Source organism: Ammodytes marinus (genome assembly GCF_949987685.1).
Source record: "Ammodytes marinus genome assembly, chromosome: 20".
NCBI lineage: Eukaryota > Metazoa > Chordata > Actinopteri > Uranoscopiformes > Ammodytidae > Ammodytes > Ammodytes marinus.
This window is the reverse complement of record NC_137224.1, coordinates 6606346-6619339: the sequence shown is the minus strand read 5'-3', so window position 1 is coordinate 6619339 and position 12994 is coordinate 6606346.

Sequence of the window (12994 nt, the reverse complement as noted above, 5' to 3'; positions counted from 1 at the left end):
ATGAATGCATTGTATTATACTATAGCTCCACATAAAGCTGGATTCCTGACAGCGTAAATGCCTTTTTTCCAGCATTGCAGGCGACTTTGTCAAGTCAACTCTATTTATTAATCCCATAATTATAAATACAAATTTGCCCCGAGGGACAGTTTCACATCTGTAGAGCATATAACTTCTGTTTATTTGACCCTATTTTCAGATAAGGAAAAAATACCTCCCAAACACACCGTTAACATATTTAACATACAGTAGGGTCCAAAAGTCTAAGACTTCATAGAACATTTCTAATATTTTCATATTTAACCTTAAAATAATCTGTAATAAGTGTGAAGATCAAGAGATACAAAATTCAGATTATGTTAAAATTAAGTATTGAATAGTTTGCCCTATTTCAAGGTCTGTATTCAAATGTAATCAATTGTTTGGCATTGATCAATTTAAACAAGGTCCATTGCTAAAAATACAGTGTTAAGAATAGACTACACCAGGGGTCACCAACACAGTGCCCGCGGGCACCAGGTAGCCCGCGAGGACCATATGAGGCGCCTGCAGGCCTGTTCTAAAAATAGCATAATATCTGTTTCCCACCTTTTTTAAGTCATTGTTGATCATTATTGTGAGAAATCATTAACATGATCAGTGTCTTCACATAGATGAATATCATTAATCATTAATAATAATATATAACTAAAGGCAAACTGAGCAAATTTGTTATTTCAGAAGAGTGTATCAAACTGGGTGCCCTTCGTATGACGTAGTACCCATGAAGTAGCCCTCAGGTTCAAAAAGGTTGGTGACCCTTGGACTACACCATGTAAACACAGCATATACTGTATATACACATGATAAACCTGCACACATCTCCAGATTAGTTCTCTGCCTCAAGTAGAAATAAAGTAAATTTAGATGGTATCTCAGTCAGATTACCAGACCGAGAATTTGTTCAACATGTTCAGAAGGCTGTCGTTAAGTATTTACTGTGATTACTGCAAGTCATTCCGGGGCCCCTTCAGCAACGTGTCACACGTTGACAGACATTCCTGTTATGAGCTGTTCTGTATACAAATAACATTCACACGATCAATCTCTCAACATGTCTCGGTCTGCAGGCAGTTGACTTGAAGGCCCCACATTCAAGTTGCCACCCACACAGGTGAGCTCAGGACAGAGTGGGTGTGTACAGAGTACAGACCACGTTTGACTGACACCTTCACCGTACGCCTGAGAGCAAAGAGTTCCTAGTCAGCACACAACAGTTAGTTCTCTGTGTTCACTCTCGCCAACAAGGTCTGCTCCAAATGTATTGTGATTGACGACCGACTAGCAACTTCTTTGTGCTTCATAACGTCAAGAAGATAAGGTCCTTTGTAAATGAGTTCAACTCACTCCACTTTATATTGCAGTGGCACTACCTGAATTCCCATATTCAGGTGTATGAAACCCTCTTGCTCACAGAACAGATATATTACAAGTATTTACAGTATATTGTCAAATTGTATGTTTTAAATTATGTTTCTGTAGTGCTTACATACTATCCAAAATCATACCATCCGTGTTGGAATGGGTTACCAAACCGCATTCGGTCAGCAGACACCCATTCTATCTTAAAAAATTATTTGACCTACCCCTTACAAAGAGAACTCACTCTCTAAAATGCTCTCTTCCCTGCACCCGCAAGGATTGTGGCCCTTGTGTCAGGTGGAACTGAGGGTTCGGGAACTTTTTTTTATCAATGGATTATTTTCCTTAATTTGCTGTGGACTAGATGGTACCTCATTGCGGACAAATAGTCACATAGGACAACATCAAAAAATAAAACGCATGGTGAATAAATACATAATGTATTTGATCGATGACCAACGTTTTGGGTAAATTAACATTCTGTCCTGATTATATGGCTCTATTTAAAGTTAAGGATTTTCCAAAGTCATCAAAATGCATCCGGAGGGGAACATAATATAGGCCTTCCAAATACTATAAAATAAAAACAAAAATGTCAGCCTCAAGGTGGCACTATGGGAAAGTCGAGGGATCAACAAACATTCTTGGGACCAGGAGTATCTGCACACAGAAATGTATGGTAACCCATCCAGGTGTCGTTGAGATATTTCACTCTACAAGAAAAACTTTGGACAGATTGGCCAACGTTGCCATCTATGGATGAAATTATGAACACAACTAAAATGTATGAACACTTTTGATGAGGTTTGGTAAGGAAATATGTATAATATGTTGTTAGTAATCCAGGTCTGCAATCGCTAAGATTAGAATACATTCTTTTGAACAAAAATTGTATCCATCCTTCCACATGTCCATGCTTTTTTGTTTTTTTATTTCCTCAAAGATTTCTACTAGTGTCCCAAAAAAATTTACATTTTGATAGATGATTGATGATTGATGTGCGGCATTCACACACACATGCATGCACGCTCGCACACACACACACACACACACACACACACACACCCACCCACACACACACACACACACACACACACACACACACACACACACACACACACACACACACACACACACACACACACACACACACACACACACACACACACACACACACACACACCCTGTCTAATCTGTCACTCTGTCATAATTTGATCATAATCCCTAATCATAATAACATCGTATCTTAAAGGTGTTCTCAATCTGGAGTGGGATTATGGGATTGCAGAGCATGTGTGTTGGAGTGTGAATGCGCAATCCAAATATATTAACACTGGTGGTGTTTATGGTGTGTGTGTGTGTGTGTGTGTATGTGTGTGGGGGGGGGGGGGTGTTAAACGGGTGAATTTAATTTAATGATAGTGAGGTATGGCGTGTGCCCTCTCACTGATTTGCCCACTGAATCCACTTTAAGCCTGATATTACAAAACAATAGAAACTGACCTGTTAAACCGGGTTTGTGCACCCTTTCCCCAGTTCATATTTAATCTCTTTCACTTCAATTTTTGATGAAGTTCTTGAATTAAAACTAGACTATTAGTCAAAGAGATGCAGATCTACAGCCTCTTTGGTTTCTGTTGAACCGTCACATTTCTTAGGGCAGCGTAGGTCTGCTGTATCAGTGCTTGGTTGCTGGTTGGTCGATTCAACACTTTGTCCAGACTGAAATATCTCAACAACTATTGGGTTGATTGCCAAATATTTTTCTACAGATATTTAGAGAGGAGGAATTATTTGGTAATTTTTCAAGTCTTCCTTAAGTTGGTTAAAACCAACAAAAATAGCTCTGCTACATCTGCTTCTATTCCAATTCAGGTTAAATTTGATGATAGTTTTATTACTGATCAAACCGAGATCTGCGCTGGTTTTAATAGACATTTTAATGTTGCTGGCCATATCTTCAAAGAGGACAACTCTAGATCTTCTCTAGCAGACAACCAGCTACCCCTTGAACAGGTTCATATGCCTACCACCAAAGCTGTTCCTCAGTTTTCTTTTGTTCCTGTGTCCTCCAGTATGGTTCTTGATGCTCTCTTAAGCATTGACCCCAAGAAATCCACTGGAGAAGACAACCTAGACCAATTCTTTCTCCAGCTTTCAGCCCCTGTAATTGCAGAGTGTATTACCCACATTTTTAATCTTTCTATATCTTCCTGCGTTATTCCAAGGATCTGGAAATCAGCTTGTGTCCTTCCTTTGTATAAAGCGGGAGAAAAAACTGACCCTAATAACTATAGGCCAATATCCAGACTGTCATGTCTGTCAAAAACGCTGGAATCCCTTATTAATAACCAATTGAAAACATTTCTCTCAAGTCACACTATTTTATCTGTTCACCAATCTGGTTTTAGAACTAACCATAGCACTATCTCTGCCATCACTCTGGTTACTAACAATGGCCGCGTTTCCCAGAATCGTTAAGAGCCTCTTTGGGCAAAGTACTACTTTGGAGCGCTCTTAAGAACGCTGTGAAAGAAGAATGCGTTTCCCAGATTCGTTCTTAGCGAAAGTAGTACTTTCACTAAGATGGAACTGTACGACGGCGCTGACCCACTCTTTCAACCTTCTTAGCGACCAAATCGTCAGTGATCATGCTGCGTCAGGGAAATTTATTTCCTCCACTTTTCGAAATAATAAAACAATGTTCAATGCGGACCTGGCGCAATAAACATAAACTAATAGTAGAGAAAAAAAATGTTTTAATGAATTACACGTTTACGTTTTCCACACACATGTGAGTTTATAGTACTACACATAAAAAAACATCCACAACCCTGTGGCATTTGACAGATATCAAGGAAACAGATTTAATTGAACTCAGCTGAACCTCATCCAGAGCGGCTCCACCTGCTATAAAGGCGTTGCCAAAGTCCGCGCGTGTGAGAAACCATGGCTGCATTACAACAGCCTCGCCGTGCGCGAAGCCAGACGGTTTACATAAATGCATACGTGCGTCGGCACTTCTCCCCACTGGACGTGCTATCAGACCGGGCCGTCCAGGCAAAGTACCGACTGCCCCGGCCGTGCGGAGATCCAACGGCTGATCACTCTGGTGTCTCCACACACATGCAATTTTTCCTTCAGCCCCCCGGAGATGCAGCTTCTGACTGCGCTGCGTTTTTAAGAACATATCAACCTCTTCTGAGGTCCAACAACCCCCAGCCCCTACCCCTTTACCACCAGTCACCAAGCACTGATCACTAAACCATAAACCCACAACCACCACATCACCCATATACTCTCAGGCCTGAAGGCTGAAATAAATAAACAGAACCAGCAGATGTAGGCTACATGTAACGTCCTGCACACTATGAGTATTGCTGCAGTGTCCGAGTGCTTTACCTGAAAGTCTGGCACTGGAATGCTGTTGAAAGGGCACACTATACGCACACGTCATTAACCTACGCTTAGATAAATTACAAATTGCCTGGGACTTTTTGTTGCTATAGGTTTGACACTCTCATTTCAATGCAAAATGATACACACAATACATGGTTGAAAAGGAAACCAAAGTAGTTTATTGAAACCATATGGGGGAGGGGTTACTCCGCGCTGTCTTTACTGGGCGTCTGCATCACCTGCAACGAAGGGAGATTGATTAGTGAAACCTTCGCACTCTTCCTTTTTGTTTGGTTCTGGAACTCCTGCCACTTCTTCCTCACAGCACGCCAGTCACGCAGGCCACATGGGATGGAGGGGGACATATTTTCGGCTATGGCCTGCCTAACACGGTTCTTCACCGTGATGTTCTTTTTGCCCCTTGTTCCCCCGAATAAAACTGCCCGGTGCTGCCAGACCTCGTCCACTAACGCCCATCTCCTCCGCGGTGCCCGCTTGTTTCTTTTTCTGCCGCTTTCTTCCACTCTCACATGTGTGTGCCTATCCACGGGGTATATATGCGCTAATGGGCTTGATTACTACTTGGATACACGTGTTGCCACACCCCCCCGCCCCCCCCCCCCGCACCCACACACCCCCACACACACACGATACATGCGTAGCCTAACTCCACCTGTGTGGGGGAGACCACGGGGCGCTGTGTGTGACTTATGCGCTGATAAAGAGGTGGGTGATCGATTCGCCTGGCATCGATTTATTCAGTTTCAGCACGACCGCGGTGGACAGCTCCCACCAAAGAGCCTCTTTCGCTTCAACTTACACGTTCTCCAAAGAAGGCACCAAAGAAGCCATCTGGGAAACACCCGTATCTTAACGCTCGTTCTTTGGCGAACCCTTCTTTCGACCCTTCTTTGGCCCCAAAGAACGATCGGTTCTGGGAAACGCGGCCAATATTGTCTCTGCCTTAGATAATAGTAAACACTGTGCTGCCCTCTTTATTGATCTCAGTAAAGCCTTTGATACAGTAGACCATTCTTTACTATTAGATAAATTGGCTAACATTGGTCTTAGTGAAAATGCGTGTAGCTGGTTCAGTAATTACCTTTCTGACCGATCTCAATGTGTGAAGCTAGGTAATATCCAATCTGGTTTCTTACCCATAACCAAAGGTGTTCCACAAGGTTCAATTTTAGGTCCGGTGCTATTCACCATCTACATCAATGATATTGTGTCTCTTGTCAGTGGTTGTCAAATCCATTTATATGCTGATGACACCATTTTGTACTGTGTTGCTGACTCTGCAAAGTCAGCTATTGAGAATCTGCAACTGTCCTTTAATGCTCTTCAGAATGCTCTTATTTCACTTAAACTTGTCCTTAACCAGACTAAAACTAAATTCATGTTGTTCTCTAGGGCTAGAGAATTGGACAACAGTGCATGCATCTATGCTGTAAACGGTTCTTTGATCAAAAAAGTCTCTGAATATAAGTACCTTGGTATCTGGCTAGATGAGAAGCTCACTTTTAAACCCCATATTGACAAACTTGTTCTCAAATCTCGTCAAAAAATTGGTTTTTTATATCGGAACAGATCAAGTTTCCCAAAAATTTGTAGGAAAAGGGTAATCGAAGCAGTGTTTTTATCAGTGTTGGATTATGGAGATATAGTTTATAGACATGCCTCTGCTACTGCCCTAAAACCCCTTGACTCGGTGTACCATTCAGCCCTTAGATTCATTACAGGTGATTCCTTTAAAACTCATCACTGTTCCCTGTATGAAAAAGTCGGCTGGACATCCCTGTCATTGAGACGTGAGTTACATTGGTTTTTATTTATTTTTAAATCCTTAATTGGTAAACAGCCACCCTATTTATCAGCTATGCTCGACTGGAACTCTCAGTCTTTTAATACCCGATCCAGTGAGCTGCTGCTTTTAAAGGTTCCTAGAGCTCATTCAAAGCTGGGAACAACTGCTTTTAGCTATAGTGCCCCCACCTCTTGGAATGCCCTTCAGAGCAACTTCAATATGACCATTCTCCCCACTTTTTCTTCTTTTAAATCTATGATTTCTGATTTTCACCATCACCACTGCATTTGTTTTAACTGAATTAATTTTTTAAGCTCTTTTATTGTAATTCTTTATTTATTTTGATCTTTTTTATCTTGCTAGGATTTTGTGTTTCTCTGTTTTATTCTGTCACTCTGTTGTTATTGTTGTTGTTGTGTTTGTTGTGCGCTCGTCGGCGTTGTAAATGAGGGGAACCTCAATGCCTTTCGAGTTTGTTTAAATAAAGGTTTTCATTCATTCATTCATTCAAGTGCCACCATCTGGTCAAAGTTGAATTCATCCTTTAAAATATCTCTGAAAGGGTATCATAAATGCTTACAAGTAAAAGTGCTGCCGTCAAATGATACACCTGTAAAAGTACATAATACAACTCATTATGCAGCATGGCCCCTTTTGTTACATTAATGTTATATTTCAGATGGTGGTTTTCTTTGCATGAGTGAAAAGGTTGTGCAAATATAGCGCCATATATAATGACTTTTTCAAGGCTAAGGGGGTCTCCTGTTGATAGTGTGTCACGATAAAAAATCTGATTGCATCTTTTGTGTATAAAATATTACCATTCACAAACACAGGCTTTTTTTCTCTTAAAAACCATAGCTTAGAATACAGGTAATGAATTAAAAAGTAAAGCTCTTTTCATGAGGCACATAAACGGTGACACTGACTGAACCTTGCTGTGTTACATCATTTCTATAATGTGCTTATTGTGGCTGTGTTAACATTGTGTTCGTATACCTTTCTCTCCTGAAAGGGCTGCTGGAGGTGTTCCGTGGCAGTGGTTGTTGTGCTCTCCTCAACTCAAGGTCAGCTGACCCCGTTGACACGCAGAAAAGAAACCAATAGCATGAATGAATTTTTTTAGCACCAAGAAAAAGATGTTTTCTCTTTCTCCTCCCGTGCTTTCATTCAACCTGCCTCTTGTCTTTTCACGGTGAATGATTATTTTTTTCTTTTTACACTTGGTGCTGTGACCTTGGGGGGCGAGGGGAGAGCTATGGTGACTGGGGGATTACTCTGCACAGGCATCACATTTCATACGAGATGCCCTTTTCATTCTGAAATGGGATTTTAGAGGCTACAAATAAGATGCTCAAAGAGGTGCTATGTCCATACACGGCAAAATATAATATGCTGATGGGAGGCTAGAAAACTGTGTATGTTTGTGTGTGTGTGTGTGTGTGTGTGTATGTGTGTGTGTCTGTGTGTGTGTCTGTGTGTGTGTGCGTCTCTGCATATTTGTGTGTCTCAGCATATGGTTTTGAGTGAAGCAATTTAGCAGATGAGCGTGTGGCCATTGTTAGAGGGATAATCTGGCTCTTGCTGCTCAAATAGGTTAACATCCAGCAGATTAGACCAGATTACCCCAAACTACACCAGACAGGACAGGGGACTAAAGTCCCCCTTCCACCATCCCTCCATCCCTCCCTTCCTCCCTCCCTCCATATTTTTGCCTTTCTCTTCTCCCAATTCACTTTGACTCAAACTTTGTCCGCTCTTGGCTTTTTATTCTTCCCATCCTCTAAATCATTTGCTTTTTTCAGAGTATAACACATGCCATAGGTGCGGTTTTATGAGATAAAATATATCCTTTCATATTCTGCAGCCATTTGCACAGATTGGAGTCATGGGACTGAGGAATAATGTTTGTATATGAATTAATAAAAAAAAATGTATACTATAAAAAACATACTCACACAACACTCTTATTCCACATACGTATGTACAGGTTAAATCCAATATAAAATGTTTTGTGGACACACAGACTAAATGTAACTAAATAGACTATCAAATACATTGAATAGCAAACAGAGTGAAAACATAAAGTAAAGATATTCAAATAAATCTTGTTTTCATAACAGTTATATAGCCCACACAGTCAGATGAGCCAGATGTACAGGTAAACATTTAAATGTAATGGTAGGCCCATACATTTATTATACTAATAAGCAATAAGGCCTACAATTATTAATTGTCATTGTCATAATAAAATTCAAAAATCACTCTCAAAATCAAAATCTGTTACTTGGATTTAACGGTAAAAATGACTTTTTTTCTAGTTAATGAAATGATGCTATTTCTTAATGTTTGGCCTTGTGTCCCTCCTGAGAAGCGTTTTTTTGCCAGAGATTTGCTAAAATTTCACCGGAGTAAGAAATAGTCTTCGCTTTACAATTCACAATGTCTATACATGTTTATTTATCCTCAAACATGAAAATATTAGAGATTTTCAATGTGGTCTCAGACTCTTATGACCCATTGATCCTGTGTGGGTTTAATTGTGTTTTATTTATGTTGTAGCCCTTTGACGTTTATTACAGTGATGTGACAATACTGTACATGTATGTTTTTTTCCCCATAAATAAACCGTGAGTATTTTTGTCGTTTTGATTATTTAATTAAAGATGGAGTCAAACATTTGATATTGATATTCACTGATTTTGACAAAAAAAAGCATTTTCTAGAATCGCTGACTCCACCTTTAATGTATAAACTGTTTGCAGTGTGTGTGTGTGTGTGTGTGTGTGTGTGTGCTTACATCTGTATGACTGAGTGCCTGTCTGGCTGCCAGACGTTTGTTCAGGCTCCAGCTGTTTGTATTTTTTTGGCCACTGCAGTTTGTTTGTCGGCCAACTGCTGTGTTTGTGTCGTTGGATCTATTATTAATTAAAAACACTCTGAGTGGTGAGGTGACACTAACAAAACACAGGATAATGATGTAATTACTGCTCTCACATCTGGCCTGGAAAGCAGCGGCGCACGAGAGGAATTATTAGTCAAATTATCAGATTATTTTGTTTATTCGTCTGTAAGGTGTTATTGCTCTATAACGTAACCCATCTGGCACTTTAACATCTGTGTGTGTTTGTGTGTTGCAAACCTGGTTAGGTGTTTACATGTGTATTCATGTTTGTGCAAGGGAAATTAAAAATTAAAACAATTAAATAATGTACTCACTCACTCACACAGCTGGACTCCACGCCTCATCAATAGAAGCAGCAGGATAAGCTTCGAGCTATTAAGTTACAAACCAATCAGGGAGCAGGATTAGCTGCTCAGGTACATGCTACTTGAGTTTACCTGTTCTCCTCAGCTTTCTGTGACAAAGGGCAAGATGGGGTCAAATGGTGACCACACACACACACACACACAAACAACACACACACACACACACACACACACACACACACACACACACACACACACACACACACACACACACACACACACACACACACACACACACACAGGCCACGTAATGCAATGCCATGTCAACCTACTACATGCTTTTCTTCTTTGGACCAGAATTTCTAAGATAATGAGGAATTTGTGACTTATTTAGCATAATAATTTTTATTTATTAAATCACTGATAGGGGTCTGAACTAGGTCTGAAAATAGTGCTAATTCTGATATTGATAATAAGTGGAAAAAATTGTACTGAACAAAATACTAAATGAAGCTACGACCAGTAGACGATTAGCTTAGCTTAGCAAAAGACTGAAAGTAGAAGGTAAAGGCAAGCCTATCTCTTTCCCGCCATAAATGTTATGTTAATAAGATAGCTTAATAGGTGCTGTAGGAAGATTTTGTCAACTTTGGAGGTTGCCATGCTAGATGTTTCCCCCTGTTTCCAGTCTTTATGCTAAGCTAATCCAAGCTAACCGTCTCTTGGCAGTAGCTGTTATATTTAACATACAGATATAAGAGACAAATCAATCTTCTCCAACTTTTAACAAGAATTTGAATGCGCATAATAGCCAAAATGTCAATTTATTCTTAAAAAAAAGTTAACAACATAGGCTTATTAGCAGACGAGTTGACACCCAATTGACCCTCGTTCTGAAAGTTCACCATCGGGTTACATTCTTTAAAAAAAAAGGCTCGCTATCCACTCCGCTCTCTCTCTCTCTCTACATCTTAATTTTCATCCCTCTCTCAGTACGGCAACATTTTTACTCCCCCTATTCTTCCTGTTTTTTGTTTTTTTGGGCTAGCATTGTGTACCAAACTCTCCTGGAGCCCGGCGAGAGCACAAAAGCACAACAAAGACTCAGGAAGTGATTAGTGGCTTAACGAGTAGGAGGCTTTGCCGGGTGGGGATACCATACGGGGGGAGAGGGCTGTACGGCCTCTTGCATGAGACCGGTGAAGGGGTTAAAGTTTCAGGGCTTAAGAGGTCACTGTTAAGTTGGCATTGGGGGGTCAGTGGAGAGGTTAATTAGGACTTGGGCTTTTGTTTAGGGGGGATAAGGAGGCACATAGGGCGATTCACTCGGGCATCCGCACTGTGTCTCCGCAGCCACCCTGGAAGTTCCATCCACTCTGCTCTTTCCTCCTCACTGCTAATTGTCCTGTTCGCTGAAAGGAGATATAGCTGAATTAACTTAATTGTGACCATTACAATACGCTCTCCCACTCATCATCGCCACCACGCACACACACGCAGACACACACACACACACACACACACCCTGAGTGTGTTTGGTGTGTCCTTCCTGCTTTGGGTGTAAAGAATGGATCCCTGGCCATGACTGTCACTCAGAAACCCACATACACACACACACACACACACACACACACACACACACACACACACACACACACACACACACACACACACACACACACACAGAAACATGCTGAGATCCTTAGAGCGACTCATCTCAAGTGGAGCAGGATGAGCTACTCGATTTCTAAATGTAAGTGCAGGAAGAACAACACTGCAAACAGCTTTCTTTGCGGCAAAACACACTAGAATCTCTAAAGAATTCTCAGGTTGCATTGTGGGTAATGCAAGGTTTTGAGAATTAAATGTACAATATCTCTGGTTCTGCTGCATCAATTTTGATAAAAACATGTAGATTAAACATTATAGGTCTGACTGAATGTTACAGAAGTGGAATGCTAAATCTTTGGTGTACTCCTTCAATGTACTTACACTGGCTGCCAGTTTTTTGAAGTAGTGTTTGTTTAAGATCCTAATTCCATGGACTGTTATATTATCGTACATAGGCATTTGAGTAATATTTTTCAGTGCAAACTTAATTTTTTTTGTATGTCTGCAATTGATATATGAAGCGAAGTTATGATAAAGTAATGTTATCACTATTATGTAGCCTGTTCTATTTGCTTAAATGGAGAAGGGGGTGATTACCTACTGTATGTATTATAGGGTGAAAGAAACTGGCACACAACTCCCCACCATGCAGGGACATCTGTCTGTTTTGGTAATTGGCATTAACCCTTTTAAGCTGGTCGACCCCCTTTTGCACGCCAAACACATCTGCACCGAGTCTCAGATTTTGGAAGAAAAGGAAGTAGATTGAGACTGTGCACAAGGGAGGTATAAAAGTGTGTGCTTTGTTTGTTTTGCACCTACAAAAACTACTTTGGAATAATATTTCCCACACACACACACACACACCCACACACACACACACACACACACACACACACACACACACACACACACACACACACACACACACAGAGGGTGCCACACGCCAAAGCATATGGCTCATCCGAAATGTGTTAATGCTGATTGAATATGCTGCTCTATTAGACTAATGTTTTACGTCTGCGTGGGCCCGGTGCTAATCCAAGGTGAATGGATGGAGCTGAAGCTCAGTTTATCTCTGAACTTATGGATATTAGAGAATAGAAAAGTGATTAGAAAGTGATTAGAGCGATGGGAGACCACTTACAGAGAAACATATGCTTTCAGGTCTGGGTGAGATTTCCAATCACACAGTCCACATTACTGCTATTAATGATGCAAGCAGCTTATAGCGGTGTGGACCAGAGAGGTTATGAAGTTTGGTTTATGGCTGACATTGAAGTGTGTTCAGTTCAGTCCTCCCTTTAAAAAAAAAAGGTAGGCTACACATCATGACCAAAATCATGCGTTTTTTGCACCAAAGCTTTGTTGTCTTCATGTAATTTACTGTAATAGATTCCCTCTCAGTTTTCATAATGCAAAGGGCATTAGAACCTTGTGCTTTCTGAATTTGTCTCCACGCACCATCACTTTGCTGTTTTCAGAAAATGAAACAGGATTTATTCTGATATTGATTTTTTTAAATAGCGGAAGTGTAGACCTATTACAAAAACAATGATAAACATT